Source organism: Aulonocara stuartgranti (genome assembly GCF_965226115.1).
Source record: "Aulonocara stuartgranti genome assembly, chromosome: 11".
NCBI classification, from domain to species: domain Eukaryota; kingdom Metazoa; phylum Chordata; class Actinopteri; order Cichliformes; family Cichlidae; genus Aulonocara; species Aulonocara stuartgranti.
The window spans coordinates 29,794,733-29,817,639 of NC_138947.1; the positions used below are offsets into that span (position 1 = coordinate 29,794,733).

General features: G+C 40.8%; 1 long non-coding RNA gene across 1 annotated transcript; it reads left to right on the forward strand.

The window, feature by feature from the left end:
• Positions 1-956: 956 nt before the first annotated feature.
• LOC309717025 lies at positions 957-22,127 on the forward strand. The gene is made up of 5 exons (XR_014279609.1): positions 957-1,033; positions 1,215-1,271; positions 12,456-12,822; positions 13,587-13,693; positions 20,922-22,127. It is a non-coding gene; the product is annotated as an uncharacterized lncRNA (long non-coding RNA).
• Positions 22,128-22,907: the final 780 nt, after the last annotated feature.

Here is a 22,907-nt window from a genome sequence, read left to right on the forward strand (position 1 = left end):
ATATCTTTCTTCCTTAACAAACTGCCAAATCCTCTGCTTATGTTAGGGGTGGTTATGTTGCAGCACCTGGCGGCTATTTACCCTCTTAATTCCTATTCCAATGGAAGCATTACTAAGCTTTTTATTTACTGCATTTTGGCTCAATTTTTGCTAAATAAATAATAACACAGTGCATATATATCAATTTTTGTAGGTTATCTGCGGTTGTATTGTCACATGACTGTATCTTAAAAAAGGACACAGACTTTACAACCAACTCACCTCATAGGGCTAATGGTATTTATTTTAGTGGCTAACTGTTTCGTAAGGTAGTGAGTTTAGCTAGATTACCTTATCGACATGCTCACTTTAGATTACCTCTGTGACCCACAGGAAGCATTCCCTCATCTTGGTCTGTTGACCAGCCCTACTTCAGCCACAGACATGCCTCTTGCTGCTCATGGGGATGCCTTCCAGATGTTCTTTAGTCCACATCTTCGTCAACTGAAAACCAGGGGAGATCACCATGGGACCATCATGTGTCTCACCATGCTAGACTTTCTGGGTCAGTCTAGCTGTCTTCCTCTCTCTGCCTCTGCTCTTTCAGTCCCCTGAGGCCATCAAAGGCTGGTGAGCAAAGCCACATGACCTGGGGCTATGGGTAAACTCAGGCAGGTCTTGGGCCCAGAGTTGCCGCCTCAGATTTGCAGCTACTTGGTCTGAAGTGCCTCTGTGACGGGCCTGGATGTGATTGGATCCGAGTAGCACTAATCCACGGTGCTGGTTGGGGCGGGTTAGGACTCTGGTGTCCCATTAACTTTGGCCTGGAGAATCATAAGGTTACAATTTCAAGAGTGTGGACTAGCCTTGGGTAATGTGAGCTGAAGGACCACAGCGCAGAGATCCTTTTAAGACTACCAGGGAGCAGAAGAGCTATTAGAGTATCAGAATGACAGACAGAAAGAGGCGAGAGGGTTGGGACGTGGAAGCAGAAGCGGAAGCACAGCAGAAAAACATTCACAGCAACTTCTGCACTGGTCATTCATGGCACAGGGTGGGTTTGAGCTTTCACTAGGGTTCAGTTAAGTTTTTATGTATTTAATCATAATTGCACCAAAACAGCACCGAAAATATTTGTCTGAGTTTTAGAGGTTTTGCACAGACATCTTTTGTAAAGACGAAGGAGCTCACACAAACTGTGGAAGGAGTCTTGAAGTCTTCTTCTTTCGTTATAGTGACAACATCACTGAACAGAAGTAACCTGTTACGAGAAAATCCCCTTCATTGAAAATGTAAGTCAAAGCGTCATTTAAAAAAATTATTCAATGCAGAAAATTACTATTAGAGAATATAGGTACACTTAAATATTACATTTTCTCCTTTTTTTTTCTTTTACAGTGACATCCCACCCATAGAAAAAATTGCCTTTCACCTTTGTAGCCATGTATAGTCATGTGGATTCATCTAATATGTCCGAGTTTTAAAGTAGCTGTCAAAAAAACGAGCTCACCAAATCAATGAATGAGCATGAACTTGATCATTAATCAGGTCAGAGCTGGATATCCTTAAAGTGACACAAATATAACAGGGTATGGTGGGAAAGTATGGAAGCATGTGCTTTCTTTTTTTCATTTTTTTAGATTTGCTTCTTTTAACCACATCTCCTGCTAACAACAGGAGCTTTGCAGGTGCATAGCTTACTATCGGAAGATTATTATTATTATTATTATTAATTCGGGTCTTTTCTCGGTCCAAAGTGCTTACCTTCAAGACAAACCTATACCCTGTGGGCTTCACTGCTCAAATTAAAGCTAGTCTAGTCAGGCTCAGATATGTCCTGAGGAAATGTCCCTGTTAGAGTCTGTTTTTTTTTTTTTTCTGTTTGAGGGTTCCAGCTATCTGATATTAATTGGGTCCCTTCCCATCCCACTTTATTGAACATGACACTCGAAACAGGCCTCATCTTTAAATCCAACACTATGAAGGTAGATGAAGGAACGAGAAGTGAAAAAAATGTAATAATTAAAATGAAATTATTCACCAGTTAATTTGGTAATTATGGTAAATTAGCCGGCACGTGTACAAGTGTGAAAAGTATGGCAGGCCAAATGAGCGTGACACTGTGACCTGTTTCAGCCTGCAGGCGGCAAATAGATATTTAGGAGCCACGGTTTCTTAGCACGTAATACACACGACAACTGTGTCTGTGCATGTGTGTGTTTATCTCCAACACTATTATCTAATCACAAATGTGTTTAATACAAGCCATGGTTCTCTATCTGGTCTTTCTTACTAATTACTCAAAATCTTTCAAACAAACAATTCTAAAGAGACAAATCTGTTAACAACTGTGTGCAGCTTCTAATTTGTTCATCTATAAGCTACCTAAACATGCACTAGCATGCACCTAAATCAACAGTGTTGGTGAGGGAGATGTATCATGGGTAATGTAGGACCCACTGTTTGACAAGGAAGACGTTGTATGACGTTGTGTGACATACTGGTTTGTGGTTCTGCAACTTGGAGTAAATTAGTGCAAAAACATTTAGAAACATTAACATGAAGTAATGGTGTTCTGTATGACTTTATCAGTCTCTCACATCATTGTGGAGGAATTTTGACCCAAACTTCTTGACAACATTGCTCCCATCACAGCAGATTTGCTGCTGTGATTGGGAGCAATGTGTTCTGTGTTCTGCAACATTTTGCTGAATCATATTGATCTCAAGTTCTGTCAGAGGTTGCTAGTAATCTCTGTCCTTTGGCCTTGGTGCCTCTGTGCAGAGGACACGGAGAGACACCAGTCCTCCTTTAAAGAGGACTAAAGTCTTCATTTGGAAGTGGCCAAGTTGAAGCTTTATCAGTTAGTCAGCTGTGATCTGTGTGGTTTTTTAGGGGCTTTGTTTTCACTTGCTCCTTTAATGTGTTTTCACTCCTTTGCCATCACTTTCACTCGGTGGTTTGGACAAAGCACTAAAAATTAAAAATCCTAACCCTTAGTAATATTAACCCTTAGTGAGTGTATTCAAATCTAATGCCAATAAGTTCTTAATACAAAATCCACAGCCTTTAAGTGTCTTAAAGTCTTTGTTATTGATTTTCGCAGTAAAACTACCTGCCGTGAGAGAGCGTAGTGGCACTCGTGCTGTTCTCTCTTCCAGACTTAACAGCTTTTGTATGGCTCAGAGGTTATTGAAGGGATGACTATTACATGCCTCACTTCCCTGCTGTAATAAGCAATGTGAAACAGTCACAGACAAGCCGACCATCCAAATGAAAATCTGTACGAAAAGAAAATCCAGCATATTAATTCCTGCTGGTGATTTTGGTCTTTTGTTCATCTGAGGTTTCTGTTTATTCTTCACATGTCAAAAGAACAAGCAGACGGGTGTAGTTACCGCATTTGAAGTGAATAAAGTGAGTATTTTCTTCCAGTCTGTGAGAAGACCTGAGAAACAAGAAATCAACCATAACTGTATGTCTTGTTAGGGCACAGCCAGCATTATCCCTGCTGTGGAGATCTGAGGCAGCAAGAACACCGAGTGTGACACCAGCAATGCTGAGAAGAAGATGAATCCTGCTTTCTGGGCTGTAGCCTTTTGTTCGTCTACCAGTTTCCTCCTTCCTTTACATTCAAAGGCTTTGAGATGCAGTATATCAATTAAAGCGCTTCTTCGGTCCCCTGAGGGGATGTCAGGAGTTCAGGTCTGAATGTTTGGCAAGAAGGGTGATTTGGCATGGCAGAAAGGCTATTAGCTGGGCTAAATGGCCAGAAAGATTCCCCGTAGCTGCAACCCCCCCTCAAATCCTCACAGGAACCACATATATGTCTACACACAATTACAGCCCACCTCAGATGTCTGTCACCTTTGTGACACCTACAAACTACCTTTTCCAGAAGTACTGCAAGATTAATTGTGAAAATCTCTGTGTACGGTCAAAAGTGTCTGAATTTGCCCTTGTTGAGTTTCCAGTTTTCTCCACTGGAAAATTTTGTTGTAGCACAAACCTTGAAGCGGTGGTGGGCTTTATTTGCAGTTAGATAAAAGAAGACTTGTATCCCAAGACCGCAGTGTGACCTCCTTCATAGCTCATGAATTGATTTTATTCAGAAGTGGAGAATTAGCAAGTCAGTATATTCCGATTGTTGGAAAGGTTCTTTGAGAAAGCAGAAAAATAATCAAAACAGCCCATTTATCCTCCAGTCTCTCAGTTCTTAAGCAATTTGTACATGTCACTATACAATTTTATACTATAATGTGCTTCAGTGCCACAAGGTCATTTGCATTACATAAAGCTAACCATGTTTGCACTTCAGTAAGAATAACATCAGGTGTTTCTGTGCTAGAGGTATGAGTTATAGCAGGGATGCAGTGCCGGTTTGCCACCTTAGCCATCACCAGTTTGTCTGTCTGTATCTGGAAGTTCCACAGGATCTTAGCTCAGTCATTCTCAACCATGCTAGGGGGCATCTCCCATTTTAACCTCAGGACTTTCAGGCACAGATGTTTCTGTATACTATGCCCTGCCTGTTAGCATTTTGCACCGTGCTGTTATGTGCTGGATTGTCTCAAGAACATCTCTACACAGCCTGCACCGGGGCATTAGTCTGGTGCGATAGGCCCCAACCTCTATGGATCTTGTACTTAGAGCTTGTTCCTGTGCTGCCATGATTAGTGCCTCTATGTCACAGAGGTGTCTTCAGTACAGCTTTGTCCAGCCACTGGTAGGATTTCTGGATGTCAGCCACTTCCAGATAGAAGATAGAGAAGTAGCTGACATATGGTATAATAAACTTTGGATAGAGGGAACTCAGGAATAAAATAATAAATAAACTAATCCGCATATAGCAGTATTTTAAAGGTGTACGCACTTTAGCTAATGTTGCTGCTCTATAGTTATGCTAAAGAGCCGTGTGAAACACTCAAGGTACTCAAGGTTAATGATTCCACTTACTGTTCTTACTGTAAATGTAATCCTGAAAAACACTTACTAGGTTGACTCTCAGTGGAACAACAGACTGGTAAAATAACAGTGAAGTGTATTACATAGGTAGGGCCACTATTAGTTAGCACATGTTTAGCTTAGTTTGCTAGCACTATTGACCCCCAATCTAGAAGATGTTTTCCCTGCACATTTTTAAAAATATAGCTCTTATTATTATGAAGAAGATATTTTTAAACTCTGAGCGATTTCTAGCTTAGCATCAAGAGTACAATATCAATAAAATGGCTGTTTCATGAAAGTGGGTTTCATAGAGATTCATTCTACTACAATTTATTGAGTAGTTTATATAAATAGTAAAACTGTGAACTCAGACGCGGGGGTTCATATTTGGTTTCTCTAACCATTCAGTTGTGTTATCTGTTGTTTTTCACTTTGGCTTTTCCCACCAAATTACTTGGTTAGATTTAGATATGGAAGGATTGTAGTTAAAACTAAAACACAACACTGCCTTGCTGTCAAATAAAGGCTTAAAATGACTAAATGTACAAAAATTGCATTATTACAAAAAAGTAACATTTGGTAATCATTAAAGTACATGAAACACAAAATGCATGTGAGACCATAAGGAGAACACAATTATTTCAAAAAAGCTGTAATTTATGATATATGTAGACATAACAGACATACATAACACAATATTATAATTTTGAAAATAATTACTTTTATTAAGCAAAGTATTTCTATTGTGTAAATACTACCAAATGCTACTAAAATGTAACTAGTTATGAGTTAATTAGCAGTGGTTTTTCCTAAGTGTTGGAAATATAAATCACATGTAATATGTAATTTAAAACCTCGGCAAAAATATACTAAATATGAAAAAATAAAAATATATACTATATATTTTATATATAAAATATATGTTTGATGAAGCCTGACAGAAAGCAGAAGCTGCATCACCTCTCACAGAAAAATGCCAAAGTCATCGGCTCTGGATCACCACTAAATTCTGCAAGAATTATGGATTAATTCAATTAATTTGGACTTTGTGCCAATAGTGTGAACAGCCTGATGTGATTTATCATCAGAGCATCACTGTCATCCAGTCAGCTCCTCTAAGGAGCCAATTAGAATGATTAGACACAGGTTGCCAAGCAGGTTAAAGTTAGTCTCAATTGCAACACATTGTTTGACATTCCTGCCAGGGGAGAAAAAAACTCGGGAACCAATTATAATAACAAGAATATTACCTCAGGACGACAGTGGACATAAAGAAGTAGTCTTTCTGTGACTCTGTTCTGCTTGATTTATTTGGCTTGCCAAGGCCAAGATATTCAAAAACAGTAGTTATAGCCTTAAGCAGTCTTATTAATTCATAATCCAAAAGAAAAAAAAAGACTGGGAGAATACAAGAGGCACGGCAATAGGAAGACGTTTCCTTGAACATGCACTTGAATCCAGTCCGCTGCGCTTTTGCGTAGCACAGTATGCCTGTCTGAGCTCACAAGCCAATCCTCCCTCCAGGTTTGAAAACTGCACTGGCCTTTTACAGTCCCCAGGGCAACGCATTCATATTGCGGGCGAGCCGCATATTAGACACATATGGTGCCGAAACAGATTTAAGAAATAAGCTGTCATCAAATAATCAAATCATTCATGTTTCACAGAGCAATAATGGAGGTATGTGAGCAAATACGTCTGGAACCTTTCCTAGTGGGATGCCTTTGTGTGTGCTTGGTGTGCCTGTGGACAAAGGCTTGTTACCGTCTCTCCTTCTCCTCTTACTTTTCAGGGCCACACACAACCCAGAGAAGTTTCTCCATTTACTGTCTTACTTTGATTCTATACTATTAAGCACTTGTGATCTTTTGCCAGTGCTTAGCAATCCTTAAATCCTGGCCAGGGTTACCAAATCATTGTCATTCTCTTTACTATTTCAAACACACTTATGGAGATGAAAGATAAAGGTATAAACACTGCTTTTCAAGCCAAGAGGCAGAGCCACAATAGCTCACGACATAAAAGACTGCAAGTGTTGGGTGAATGAGTGTTTTTTTCTTGCAGTCGGAAGCAGCAGTCAACACTTTTGCTGCTGATAAGCTGACTGCTGATCAATTCCCACTGGTCCAAATAGGCATACAAATTAATTAGCTGGAGCCTTGGCCAAGCAGTGGCTGTATATGATGCACACTATGCAAGCACTAGAAAAGACAAGCCGTGCTCCCTGTACCCTGTCTGCACTCATCGCATCAGCGTCAACAGATCGCAGCATCCTCGCCGAGAAAACAAGCCGGCGCTGAGGAGAAGGGAAGGGAAAAAGAAAAAAAACAGCACCACTCCGCCCACCAAACCCCAGGCTCTGCTTTTTTTAAACCCGCGCCTCCGCTTCTGCCTGTGCCCCGCCTCGGCTGCTGCGCCGCACCCCCCCTCCACCCCACATAGCCCACCCTCCACTCTCAACCCAAGGCCATCCGTCCAGGCTGTGCATGACAGCTCGCTACATCCCCTGCCACAAATGTTTTCCCAAAGCATCCACTTCTGTGACCCTATCAGCAGATAAAAAAAAAAAAAACCTCCCCACAAACCTCTGATGAAGTGTGCCTCTTACTTTTTTTGAATGTGTCAACAATTTCTGGCTGGCTGGTCAGACACCACGTCCTGGCGATGTCTGCTGTGTCTTTGCCACCGCGTGCATGCCCATGTGTGTGTGTGGGGGGTTGTGTTTGTGGTTGCTTATGTAGATTTGAATATATTTACGTTCTTTGCGCTGCTTTTTCTTCTCTTCCTGCATGGAGCAGAGGGAAAAAGGCCATGTCATTCTTCCACAACTTAATCAGGGGCTACACACAGGAGAGGGCTGCTGCAGCATGGACCTCCCTGATCATGTTAATGAGGTCCCCTGGCTATGTAGTCATTGAAGTATAATTGACTTGTTCGTCTCTTATCTTGCTAATAGACACTCTGACCCAGAGCACGTTTATTTCGCTATGAGAAATGTCAAGAAGGATTGGAAGTTTCTTCAGTGTGCCCATTAAAACTGAAGGCATGCCACCCTGTCTCCAGCCGGCCAGGGCTGCCATTGGCTCCCTGCCTCATTATGCAGATGCCAAACGTAAATAAATTATTTGCTACCCCCACCATTCTCCCCTCACCTACTCTCACCCTGTCCCTCTTCCCAAACTCCGGTTTTCTCTCTTCTCCCAGAGAAGGAAAAGGAGGACAGGATGGAGGGAGGGAAGGAAGGGAAAAGAGGAAAACGCAAAACCATCCAGTAAGCACCAAAACAATTTGCCTCTGCAGAGCAAAATAAATAATGCAAAGGTAGTAATTATAATAAGACATGTCCCCGACTTGAAAACCTGACGAAGCGCATTGATGTTGTTACAGCTGTGTATGTCTCCTGGCTTTCAGGACCTATCAGAATCAAACAGGGCTCTGTGTAATGTGGAGAGACCAAGAGGCAAGATGCGTAAGCGGGCGCCGGGCAAGGATGAACCAGTGACTGTGGTCACACGCTCGTGGATATGAGGGGGAACATCTGTGCATATCAGCAGCCTACCCTATCCCTGCATGTCCACCATGCCTTCTTGGGCCAGTCGCAGAGTCACAGAGAAAATGCTTTTGGTCACAAAACATTGTTTGCCAAAATCCATCTTCCATAAAGAAATCTAGTTCCAGCACGCCACACCTTCCCCTCTCATGAAAGGACTCCTGCTCTAAGAGGTTCTTTTTGTAATCTAAAGTACATCTGTAAAGAACATGTATGCATTCTTCCAAAAAACAGACACTACAGTATGTTATTCAAATAACTTAATAAATCAATAATATTAATAATGATAAAATAAAGTGTGAGGGGACTTTCAGCTTTTTAACAGCATCTTTAATGACTGCTCTGCAGCTGCAAAAGATAAGAGAGCCCAGGCTCTTTTAGAAAGCAGACAAAGATGTTGAATACTTGTTATTGCTTGAGTAACTTTATTGTTTTGCAGTGAAATACTTGGGAAACATGTAACATCTGCTAATCTGACAAACAGGAACAAGAAAAAAGAGCGTGCCATTATTACCTGAGAAGTTACAATAGCATGTAGCCTGAATAAATCCAGTCCTTTGAGAAACATTACATGAAGCCGTGCGTGCTGTGTACACAATAGAGCTCAATTTTCAGATATGATAGAAACAGATATGATTAAAATTTGAATGCAAATTACATTTTTAAAAACTGCGCAATTGCGGTTTTTGGTGTGTTTAAATGGCCATTCGTGCTCTATATTAAACGAATTACCAGGGATGCACAGAAATGCACAGAAATGCTGAGCCTGTATTGATACCAATGTTTAAAATGAGCAAATGTCAGGTAAGGAATACTGATATTTTACCAACATTTTTTTTTAAGTTTATTGTGTTGTTTTTCTACTTTGTTCCAGGTTCCAGATTCAGTAAAAAAAATGACGTGTTTTAAAGTCACAGTAGTTTTTAATTTATAACAGGACAAAAAACTCAACTGATACACCTGAATAGTAGTGTAATATTGGCCAGTATATCAGTGTATCCTTAATTACTGATACACACTTAATTTAGTGTAATAGGGATCATTGCTGATTCTTTTTTCTTTTCTTTTCTTTTTTTACAAGCGATTAACACATGATCAGCTTCTGCATGTCATTTTATCATCTGTATAAAATGTTCATATTTGTCATTTATTTACTGTTTTTTGTGCAGTTTTCTGCTCTATCCTAAGCCATGCCACAATGTAAGCAGATGTACTGTTTTTGCTTGTGTGCATGTACTCAAGTTCAACTTGCATGACATGTAATACAATCGACAATCCAAAAGTTTCACATGGAATATTAGTTTTATTGATGTATGAATGACTGCAGATAGCAGAAGCCTCAAAGAGAACTGTACATGTTTTCAGCACGTAACCGAAAGAAAACGATCACAGCTGTCTACCTCCCGTCATATTTGCAGAAGGCTAACCAGCATCATTCTGTCATTTCTCCTTATTAGCACACATTAATGAGTTGACTGTGGCTGTGTTATGCACCCCCTGAAATTTAGTATTTTCTGATCAGCCTTCGTGTGATCGCGGCACTACCTCTGCCTTGACTCGGAGACATCATTATAATAATTACCACAAGCCCTAGTTGTTACAGGCAAATAATTCTGCTGGGTCCTTTTTTTTTATACCCCCACATTTTTCCTTCTTCATCCTTCCTTTTTTCTCCCCCCCTCTCTCTCTCTCTCTTTTTTTTTTTTTTTTTTTGCTGCTGCTTCACAGTGGAGGGGAAAATTACATTTTTTTACCAAGCCTTTCTGTTGTCTGTATTGTGACAGCGGTCATACTCCATCACATAGCCCCTCTCTCAGCTACGAGTATCCCACAATCGGAGTAATGGTGAACACACACACACACACAATCCAAGCAGAGCAAACAGCGTATTAACCATGTAGTCTCATCCCACCTTTAGCTCGTGAATAGAAGAATGGGTTTAGTTCAATAGGTGCCTTTCATTTGCATTCATCTCAATGGTGATCATTTTTAATTAAATGAGTTTTGATTGAGGCGATCCAATTAATCTTTTGCAGGATTTTGTGTCGCCTCTTTTTCTTCGTCCCGGGAAGACAAAATCAGAATCTATCATTTGGCGATTTATGTTTAAAGCAGAAAATCTTGCTTTTGTGTCACACACTGCCCTCTGACCGGCACAGAAAACATGGTCGAAGCGTCTCTGGAGCTGCAGATCTTTTGACCTTTGAAGATGTGGTGCTGATGCGTGAACAGTTTGAGGTGCTGCAGGTATGAGGAGTTTGGAAATTCCAGTGGCTCACCTACATCAAGCTTCCTCCCAACCTCTAAGATCCTTAATGTTTTCTGAAAAATAACAACCAATGACAACAAAGGAAGAAGAAGAAAAAAGAAAGACTGCCAGCACTGCTTCAGCCTGCAAAGAATTTAAATGTAAATTATTTTTTCTTCCTCTCCTCCATGTCTCCGCTCTTACTGGTCAACATTATCATCTTTATTTATTAAATTTTTTTCCCTCAGTGATCAGCGTGTCTGCACCAATTGATAGCAGTGCAATAACAAACCTAATTAACATAGCTTTTATTTTTCAAAATGATTTTTGATTAAGCACTAAAAACTGCACTTTGTCACTGTGCTGAAGTGTGCTTGAGTGTTAGCTTGCTTGCAACATTTCTGAAGTGCCATTGCCCTTCCTCACTTGTTGTGCGCCATACTAACTCTCTATTTAACGCGTGAACAATTAGGACAGATGCGATTAATGCAAAATGGATAAAGGAGAACTGGTGAAAAGAAAAGCATAAAGAAAACTGGGACAATAGTGGCATAATATTGGCTGATAAACACATTATATGGGCCTGAATATCAGCAACCACTTCACACACACACACACACACACACACACACAGCCATGGATCCATGACCACAGGAGACACTGAAGTGTATGTTTTCTGTCAAATGCATAAAACATACGAACTCTATGGTCCTACTCTTAATTTTTCAGCTGTAATTTTGGTGGGAGAGCCTGATTTTGGGGGTGGGCTAAAAAATGGAGAGTCATTTTTTTCCACTCTGTAATTAGGTATTCATCCTAAGACCACACTGGTCACTATCTGCATTCTTCTTCTCTAATTAGCACAAATTGAGCAATTTGTTTCTCCTTTTAAACCCCAAATCATCCTCTAATCTGCAAGTCATTTACATTCAGAGGAGTGATGGAAAATGACACCGATGGGCGTCCTTCTGCAGCTCTTCATTACACAAGTACATCTGAATTAAATTACAAAGTGCTGCTGATAATTGATGGAGAGGTAAAGGTGCTCACTAGGGCACTTTTTCATTCACGATAACAATACGTTCCCCAAATACCGTTTCTTTATGTTGATATTTGTTGCCTCTCTAACTACAAAATAAACGCTACATACTAATCCTAAATTCTCCATCAACACCGCACTTATAACTTATGTATGTATATGTATATTGTCACTTTGATTTCCAGGTTTTCCACCATGTTAAACAGATAATGTGATATGCTTCACAAAGTGAGCTGTTTCTCTCCTTTTCCACACTTTCAACTTGTTTTCATCTGTTGACAAAACTGTGCAGGTTCTATTAGAGGTTTTTCTGGCAAAGTGTCAAAGTGTCATCTGTCCTTTCAGTTTTTCAGTATAACCAGCTGTTAACATGGGCTGGAATGATCTGGAACAGCCTTTTGATTTTGTGTTATTCAACCTCTGCATGAAAATTATGGAGGTCTACTAAGCAGTGATGTAGCGTTTAAGTAAGCTAAACTGGTTAGTTTGCAGTATTGTGGTGAAATTTACAATAATGTACCATATTGGACTGGTTTACACCAAAGGTAGTAAGAATTCATTTACATTTAAGATGATGATGCTGATTAGATTCACTCACTGAATTCTATACTTATACTATCCTAATAGTGTCTAGGTGTAGGAAAATCAGCCATTCATATAATGCTTAGAAGACTTTATCTACCTACATCCAGGTTGGGCAGGGCTCAGGTCTTGACCAGGGTTGCCCCTGCCTCCTGTTCCAGCCAGCACACCTGTCTCTCATCAATTCATTACCCTTTGGCTGCATCAAGAATCCTTGACTGCAACCCAAGAAATCTCTGAGTTGTTTAATCTGAAAAGGAAGATCTTACCAGAAAAACTAAGCTGGCCATCGATCATAAAACCTGTGAATCCTCTGCCAATCTAATCTCCAATGTCACCACCACCTGGAAACTTCATCTGCCTTCTCCATCTGCAAGTTCCCAAGGAAAATAGATCCTCCAGTGTCCCCCCAGTTACAGGCAACAGTGTTAGCCACTCCACCACGATGCTGTCCAGCAGCTCTTTGGACCTTTTATTGTGAGTTTTCTGTGAACTTTCTAAACACAAATTCATCACTTGGAATTACTCCAGATTTTATGTCTGCTTAATTTGTCATGGAATAATGGAGGATCGTGCTCACCTGGAAATTAAATTTCTCTTTAGTCATTTGTCCAAATGTTTTTGAAAATGTCTATGTCTAAAAAAAGTTCTATAATTCCTAGAAAGTGCAAGTCTATTTCAAAAACCTTTGAATTAAAGCTGAAAGTCTGCTCTTTAATCACTCCTTAATTATTTGACTTAAAGTCCACTGTGGGTGTGTACACAAGTAAAACTACAAAAGCTGCATTTTGTCAACAAAACATATGAACATATCTTTAAGTATTACTACAGAATATGAAGTATATTTGTATAGAAATAGACATACTGAATGCTCTAGTTGTCAAGCTAACAGGCACAAGTCATTAGTGAGCTCCCTTTGGATTTCTCCTTCTTGATCCATGTATCCATCTAGGAACCATTAGATACACAGCTGCTCAGCGAACGTTAATAATCAAGTGTGTAGTTACTTTTGGACACTTGCAAGTCCATGACTATGTGTTAAAGGGCTGTAGCTTCCGCATAGTATTGCCTATCTTCATGGGAAAATGCTCAAATTAAAGCAAAAACTCAGCACTTCTAAGGTTCAATTTAATTAAGTTTTATTCATATAGCTCCAAATCACAAAAACAGTCACCCCGAGGTGCTGTATATTGCAAGATAAAAACCCTACAATAGCGCATTATCTCTTCTATTTCATTCAGAACAAAAAATGTGTGACTGGTTGGATTTCTGCATGGAGTGTCTGCAAACCCGAGATGAGCTGACTGTATGGAGGATAGCACCATGTTCAGACATCGCCATGGCACGGGTATGTACATATCGCCATTCAGAACCATTTAAACTGCAATCCAGCAGCAGAATCACCAAAACTTACGCAATGTGTGTTTAAAGAAGACAACTATCAGTATAATCCATTTACTTTACTCAAAAATGTATTTTTCATCATCCTTTAACTCTCACTCCTTTACATTCTTATATTTAACTAACAGCTAGCTACCTGGTATTTATACCTGTATAACTGGTATTTAACTTTTACCAACTCATTTCATTTTAAAGATTTTTAATGGAAGAAAAACATGGATGGCAGGTTATTGTTGGCACCAATCAAGTAACCTTGAGTACTGGGTTTTTCTGGCTTTTGTCTATCTAAGAAAGTATTATTCTGTTACTAAAAGGAATGATGAGTGCTGCCTCTTACCTCGATTTAACCATAACTCCATCCAAGTCTGTGGGCACTGATAAACTGAGCCAAACTGAAGGTGACATAGTTGTTCATTTCCAAAGATGCAGTATATGAGTAAACCGAATGGAAGTGTGTGTGTGTGTGTGTGTGTGTGTGTGTGTGTGTGTGTGTGTGTGTGTGTGTGTGTGTGTGTGTGTGTGTGTGTGAGAGCGAGATAGTGACCTTTGCCCTGTTATTGACAACCACAGAATATTGCCACTGGTGCCTGTAATCACTATCTGTACTGTCCGGAAGGAAAGTGTGTGTCTGTTTCTCTTTGTGCATCTGTGTTAGTGTGTTTTCATTTGTGCACAGATTATAACTGAGGGAGTGCACGTGTCCTTGAGTGTGCGTGTGTGTAGGTAGTGTGTGAGCGGCAGCGTGTGTGGAACATGTGTTGGCGTTCTCAGAGGAACAGCAGGGCTCTAATAAGGACTAGTCCTGGATGGCAGCTGGTAAACTCTGTCCTCAGAATAGGTGTCCTTTATTCACGCACAAAGGAATGCAAATTAGTCCCAGCGCCGAGTGGACACTGAGAACTGATCCACATGGCGCGCACGATCGCTCTCGAACATGCATTGAGAATTGCACCGCAATGCAAGTTCCCGCAATCGAAAGACAAAACAGGCACAGCCAACGACAAGGCCCACCCGCACAGCTGTTTTGTTAGTTCGTGTGCAAATGCGTGTGTGTGAGAGAGAGAGTGTGCGCGACTGTGAGTCTAAGCACGTGCGGTGACCAGGGGTCACTTTCTGCTTTGGCAACAAAAAAGTCTGGTAGAAGTCTCAAGAGCTCAAACCACACCCACACACAATTAAAGCACTTCATTTTAAAACTCCACCTGAGAGATGAAGCTTGGAGTACCTACTGGTGACCCCCTCATTGCGCTCGTGTTATTTTTCAGATTCCTCTCAGTGCCTTTGTGTCACAACAGCGGCGCTAAGATGAATATCTTTTATCGGTTCAAACAATAAAGCTTTAGCCCTTCAGCTTGATTTTCAAGTTCATATCCATATGAGGTGTGCACCATACTGGCAGGTCAAATGATGCCATTATTCCGGGAGCTTTCAAAAATTTTAATTTATACTAGAATTTGCCACTGTGTTGCAGTAATGTAAGTCCTCGTGGTGTATGTCAAGAAGCCAAGGCCTTGAAAACAAGTTCATTGGTTAAGAGGGAATGCATAGATATGTGCTTACATAATGGGAAATGAGCTCTTGAAACCACATACATTGTGTTATTGTACGAGTTGTGAGTGTACTTCAAGACTCATTATGAAAATATGAGGCGTCCATTCAGGAAACTGTATTAGATTTCAGAATGGCATATTACCAGAGCTTCAACAGGGCTATGTTATTGAGATGTGCTTAAACGTTTCCTTAAAGCTCCACTCACCCACATTTTATATAGATAATAGATAAAATCACCACGCATGCGATGAGCAGGATCACTTGGAAAGATTAACCCTTAGTTCCAGTACTGTGCAGAAGTCTTGAGCCACCCTTCATTTCTCTCGATTTTGCTTTGAATTTCTTGTCATTTTTTCAAGTGGTCCTTAGATGTGTTCCCTCATCTTTCAAAGTTTTTCTTTGGACATTGGTTGCTTTTTCACTCACTTTAAGTCAAAGGCTTATACTTCTGTATATTTACAATTTCTGTTATCTGTTTGTTGAGCCACTTATCACTACCCTATAAACAAGTCAACTCTAAATTGTATCTTTATGCACTGTGTTATTAGCAGCCCATTTCCTCAGTTGAATCTATAATCAATCAAAAGTAACATTTTTGTACCTACAAAATGATTCCCGAGGAGTGTTTTGCAACTTCCTAGGGCAATATTTTGGTCTTCAGCTCATATTAGCCCAAATTTTATTTCCCATTCATGTTTAAAAGTAAACGGCAATGATTGATAAGGTGCAGGCTAATAACAGTGTAAGCAGCGCTAGCCTTACAAATGTTTGGAGGGTTTGCAATTCTCAATAAAAAGGAATCCCCAAACCTACACTGCGTAAAACAATGAATTACTGAATATTAATGTGTCTACACGTCTGCTCCATATCAGCAACTTTAACATGTTAGCTTAATAACTTTAACCCACAACTTTTTATGACTTTTTTTTTCAAAGAGTACTGTTCCAGGCCTGTTAGTCAGCAGCTTATTTCCTCAAAAAAGAAGTAATAAAGTCTCTTCCTCTGTGACGAATTATCCATCAACAATGGAAACAATAAACAGTTACCAGTTTTGGTGGGAGAACTCATCTTGATAGAATCTTTGATGTTGACCCATAGGCTAAAGTCAAAGTCACAGTCAAGGCAATTCTGTCATTTTGGTCCCTGCATGAGAACTATCACACTCCAGGTGTTAGGAAGCAGCACAGGAAGCCCATGATAAGAATTTCTATCATGGTGCCATACAGAAAATGATTTCAGCGTCCCAAGACTAGCTTGAATAGATACCCTGTCAGATGCAGCAGTGAAGGTGACCCAGTGAGCTGCCAGTCAGACATCAAAGGGTGCCAGCTGTTTTCTCAAACTGAGGGGGGTGGAAGAGAAGAACGAGTAGGACTGAAGAGGAAGATTGAGATGACACGTCGGATCTCCAGGAGTGTCACTTTGTGTAATGGGTGAGTGGCGGGTATTCATCTGCCTCGAGAGAAAGAGACGGAGAATACTCCACATGGACTTCAATGAGACTTCAGTAATTACTTATTACTGCACATATGGATGAGATGGGGCATGAGAGGACTTGAGGCGCGTGCAGCTCTTCCTCCATCTGAAAACCACCTCCGGGGTGACTTCAAGAACATCCCTATAATGCTCCAAGACAAAAGTCTCATTACAGGTAATTATGGATTGCCTATATCACCGCCTCTCTGCCCCCTCCTCTTTCTCCAAAAGCCTTCTGCCTCACCCTCACTACTTTTATCCTCTCATTCAACAGAAGTAGCAGCCTGGGAGAGGGAAGGAGTGATAGAAAGGGGGGAGGGAAAAGGCTATTACCTGGGAGCAGACGCTGATCATGGCCGCTGACGCTTTACTGCACTTCCATTCATGTGGAGTGGCTCACTTGTGGGCAGCAATTACCGACCAAATGATCCAAACTGGGCCTTGTAATGAAGGGGCTGGACTGACTGAGTGACTAGCTGCACTCTTCTGTGCTTGTGTGCAGAGTATCATCCTATGCTTTTAAACAGATTAGAGCTAGTGGGCTTGAAGGTATAGGTGTAAGCTTTATGCACACTTGTGCATCCTTTGCATGGACTAGCAGTAGTCTGAATTCCCTTTAAAAACACGTATCGGTCAAACTGAGCTCTGTTCTGCACACGTCCCTGCACGCTCGCCCATGCTCCCCTCACACCATGCAATTGTCAATGTGGAGCTGGTGCAACAGGCAAGGCTGTCATCCACAGATCACAGACAACAACGGCGCCTTCCTCAGCCGCCTTTGAAAATGTCACTGTGGGAACAGCATAATCAACCCCATGTCACCACCAGCTGCTCCATTCGGACCACATTAGAATAAACAACAGGCAGGGAAGAAGCAGAGGTACAAAGAGTGGAGACAAGTGCGTACGGAAAGATGATGGTGCTCCATCTGTGGCCACTGGTGAACAAGGAGGCAGGAAGCACAACTTGAGCCAGTAACTGAAGGGTGGGAGGGGTATAAGGAACCTCTGAAATCCATCTGTGTGATGCATCACAGCCTTCAAGAGCAGAAACTGGTCATGCTATGCTCAGGGAAATCTTTAATTTTGTTTCTCTAATATTGTTCTCAAGATTACAGCACCTTGTGCTGCAGTGCAGGTTCTCCCTCACACTGCTGCCCTTAGTATTGGATACACTTTTTTTTTTCATGTGCAAAAAATGTGTGGGAGCAGTTTACTTGCTACAGCGCCACATTTTCTTTACCAGTTTCTCCTTGGACCAAAAAGAACAAAGAAGCCAAGAGAAAGATGGATGAAAACAAAGAAAGTCCAAGTACCATGACCACAAGAGGTGTAATTGTTCTTTATAATGACAGATTTCAGGCAGGGATATAAAACAACAATAGAGCGTCCTTGGAAAACGCAGGCAGAATATGAATGGAGGTTTTGTCATCCTCTTTGACAAAAGACCAGTACAACCTGTACAGAGGAGGCTGTGCTTCCAATTTCTCCGAGGTCAAATGCATTTCATTGTCAAGCAGGCCAAAATGTAACATGCCGGGGTGATGATGGCTCCAAAAGCCCTAAAAGTCCCAAATTGTGCAAGTCATCCTAAACAAACACAGAGGGACAAAAAAAATCCCACCATCGTCTTCTATAGGTAGTAAATTACATTAAATATAGGTTGTGTAATGCATATACTGCTCCCTATTCATCCTGTTTGAAGTGCCCTCTCACTAGCCAAAATCTCTTCTCATCTCCAGTACCTGTGAATTATACAAAATGATGCGTTCGCCATTGATTTCATCAGTCCACTGTAGTCGCTAGTAATCCCATTATAACATGTCTGTTAGTACAATAGCTAGATATGGCCTGAATAAAGGAAGCCTTTCTTTGCCTTGTCAAAGGTAGGCTGTCTTCCAAATTACTTCTTCAGAAGTTAAAAGGCCCACTGCCTAATCAGTCTATTATACCAGACTAATAGATGACCAGTAATTGCAACTAATAACTTATTACTCATCTACACAAATATTCTAATAGCTTGTATTTAGAAGCCAATTTTTTTCAGTGGACATAGTGAGAAGGAGGGGGTTCCTATTCAAAAGCCAGACACACAGAAACACAAAGAAATACTCCCACAAAGGAAGCTTAGAAAGCAACCTGTAGCATGTTTTTTCTTCTCTTAGCTGGATTAATATCTAACCTTATTCACAGGGATGTGAAACCTCAGCTCGTCTTCATCTCCAGAGATGTCTAGCACCAGGGCTTTGTTTGGTGCTCGGGCCCCTTTTGAGAGAGAGATAGAGATGGCGCATGGAATTATAAATAATGTCTTCTATCCTCTTCCCCTGCTAGCCTGCTAGGCCTCAGACACGGAGCTCAGTGGGGACTAGTGAGGCGGATGCACTGTACGTTATTTGAGCTTCGGAAGCCAGTAGTTCCAACAGGGCTCACGGGTGGAAACGCATTTACTCACAGCCAGGTGGCGAGGAGTTACCCGTGAGACGTAATAACAAAGTGGGTGCGCTACGTGGGACCCACGCTTCTTTTGTTACATTACATTTTGTTACAGGTCATTCTATAAGCAGAACTGAATGCATGAATTTGAAATGCACATTAAAACTAGAAATAAATGTCCACATCATTTATTTCCTGCTACATCAAATGGATGTAACTTAATTTTTGATGATGACCTTTTCTTTTCTTTTCTTTTCTTTTCTTTTTTTCTTTTTTTTTTTTTTTTTTGAAGGAAAATATTGAACTTTCTGCACTCAGTCCTTTTTATCAGCTGGGGAAAACCTCCATGCTGAGCAATGTCCAATAATGTGTTTGACAGATAAGGGGTGATGCAAATCCAGAAAAGATTTGAGCACATCAAATGAATGAAACCTGCATGAGCATTCAGATGACCTCTTGAAAACCAATGGTAAATGGTAAATGGCCTGCATTTGTATTGCGCTTTTCTAGTCCATAGGACCCCAAAGCGCTTTACACTACATTCAGTCATTCACCCATTCACACACACATTCACACACTGGCGATAGCAAGCTACATTGTAGCCACAGCTGCCCTGGGGCACACTGACAGAGGCGAGGCTGCCGGACACAGGCGCCACCGGGCCCTCTGACCACCACCAATCCAACCTTTGGTTTTGCTGACCTCATTTTGTAGAAGTATGCAAATTTATTCAGAAATAATTCATAATTCCTTTGTAATCACTAATCATTAGTTGCTCAGCATGTAGGCATAGTAGTCGCTAGCTAAGTAAGCAGGTCTAGCTAATAAACAAATGACAGAGCAGACACTGTTCAAGTAACATCACATAAAAGATGCACTATTGTTTACCTTCTAAGGCATTGAAATACCTTTCAGAAACCAAACTAAGGGATAAAAAAAAATAATTTTACCGTAAAAATCTAAATTCATACCTTTTATTTTAGATACTGTCTTTCTAGCTTCATACCGTGTGGACTAAAAGGTCAAAGTATGAAAAAAACTATCTATTAATATAGCCAACTGAGTGTTTGGATCTCTATAAATGTGTTAGTACAGCAGACTACACATAGGCTTCACTTTAGATTTATTAATCTGAATGCTGCATTAGCCAAACTATTACACAGAATAAGAATGTAAGGTAGTGTCGATGTACTGCAAAGTATTTGACTCTTTTTGAATCATCTAACATTCATTAAAGTAGATTCTTTACTAATTACTGAAAAGCGCAAAAATGCAGTACTTGTTACTTTACTACATTAATCACCACATCTTAAAAAATATTTTAGCACCACATGTTACATCTTCATCTTATAATCAATGCTAATTGTCAGTAAAAAATAATACTTAACTAGGCCTTTAACCTTTTAATACTGTCACCTAGTCATGCGTCAGTGTAAACCTCTGCAATGGAAATGATTATTAGGTTGGTTTTTTAGAAACTTATATCTGTTGCCACTTTCTAATTCTTCATCAGACTATGTTAATGTAGCAACTATCTTCCTCTAACACCAACACAGAGAGAGAGAGAATTACTGGCTGTTTCTCCAAGCTGCATTTGTGTTTTACACCACATGACAAGCCTACAACACAAGCAGAGAAAGTAGCAAACTGCCAAGAATTAGCTCACAGACAGCTTCAGTTGGCTCTGTTGATCATGTGACTCTTGTCTTACAGGTTGTAGAAGTTCAAGATTCTCCCGTGATGTCTGTCCCCCCCGTCCTTGCAGCAGGCTGCCACTCTGTTAGCTGAGCACAGTGACATCAAGCCAGTATCAACTCTCCATTAAAATTCTATTGCGATTAAAAAGAAGTGTGAAAGACCACAGCATGCATCAGTTCCTTATCTATCAAAAGTTGCAGGTTTAACACGCGCACGATGAGTACATAAACACACACTCGACAGGATTTACGCCTGGGAGGAAGCATCATTAACAAATATGTTTATTAACCGCAACGCATTGAGGACACAATGGGCAGAGTACAATGGGAGTAGTTAAAGGGGCAGGACACACAAAAACCCACTGGGAGTATATAGCCCCCACTGATCAGTGACCTCATCCAGAGTCAGTTTCTCTTTCAAAGGCGGCGAGACCAAAGAGTAGTGGGGCCTTTTCAGCCGTGCAGATAACAAACCAACACCAGACACCCAATAAAGAGACTTCCACTTCATTTAAAAGCAATTAATATTCTTGGCTGGCCGGCGTGATCCCTTTGGTGTGGCAGGTCTGTACACGCCCCCTGCACTGTAATGGAGTTGACTGGTTAACTTTGAGTCTGTGGCCACAGTGCTGGCTGCCCGGGTGAGAGCGCTGATGCGCAGTGTGACACAGTGTTTAGATCGGACTGAATGGGCCTGTCTCACAGCCCAGTGCACTCCAAAGGAGCCTTCACTTCTCCATCTTTTTCTCTATACTATTCTCACTCTTTCCATCTTTAGCTTTTTCCGTCATTCCTTTCCTGTCCTCTTTCTCTTCTCCACGTTGTCTCCAAGTCTATATTGGCTATTGTTTCCTTTTTTCCTCCCTTTCTTCCTTTTTTTAAAAAACCTCTTCTTAAGTCGCTCTGAATTGGCTTTCAATAGGAGCAAGGGTTTAAATAGTTAGCTTTTGTAATGTTTGGTAATGATTGTCTCCTGGAGATGTGGAAAGAAAAAAAATGTTCATTTAAGCGCGCGCATATCCTAAATCCCTGCACCTAGTGGTACAATAGTTATGTTAAGCTATATTGCATATTTCCAACCATATCCATGATCACATACTGTGTATGGTACCGTTGTAAATAGTGTATTATCTTACTTTTTTTTTGAAAGTTAATTATACAGTGGGGCAAAAAAGTATTTAGTCAGCCAGCGATTGTGCAAGTTCCCCCACCTAAAATGATGACAGAGGTCAGTAATTTGCACCAGAGGTACACTTCAACTGTGAGAGACAGAATGTGAAAAAAAAATCCATGAATTCACATGGTAGGATTTGTAAAGAATTTATTCGTAAATCAGGGTGGAAAATAAGTATTTGGTCAATAACAAAAATACAACTCAATACTTTGTAACATAACCTTTGTTGGCAATAACAGAGGTCAAACGTTTACTATAGGTCTTTACCAGGTTTGCACACACAGTAGCTGGTATTTTGGCCCATTCCTCCATGCAGATCTTCTCGAGAGCAGTGATGTTTTGGGGCTGTCGCCGAGCAACACGGACTTGCAACACGGACTTTCAACTCCCACCACAGATTTTCTATGGGGTTGAGGTCTGGAGACTGGCTAGGCCACTCCAGGACTTTCAAATGCTTCTTACAGAGCCACTCCTTTGTTGCCCGGGCGGTGTGTTTTGGATCATTGTCATGTTGGAAGACCCAGCCTCGTTTCATCTTCAAAGTTCTCACTGATGGAAGGAGGTTTTGGCTCAAAATCTCACGATACATGGCCCCATTCATTCTGTCCTTAACACGGATCAGTCGTCCTGTCCCCTTGGCAGAAAAACAGCCCCATAGCATGATGTTTCCACCCCCATGCTTCACAGTAGGTATGGTGTTCTTGGGATGCAACTCAGTATTCTTCGTCCTCCAAACACGACGAGTTGAGTTTATACCAAAAAGTTCTACTTTGGTTTCATCTGACCACATGACATTCTCCCAATCCTCTGCTGTATCATCCATGTGCT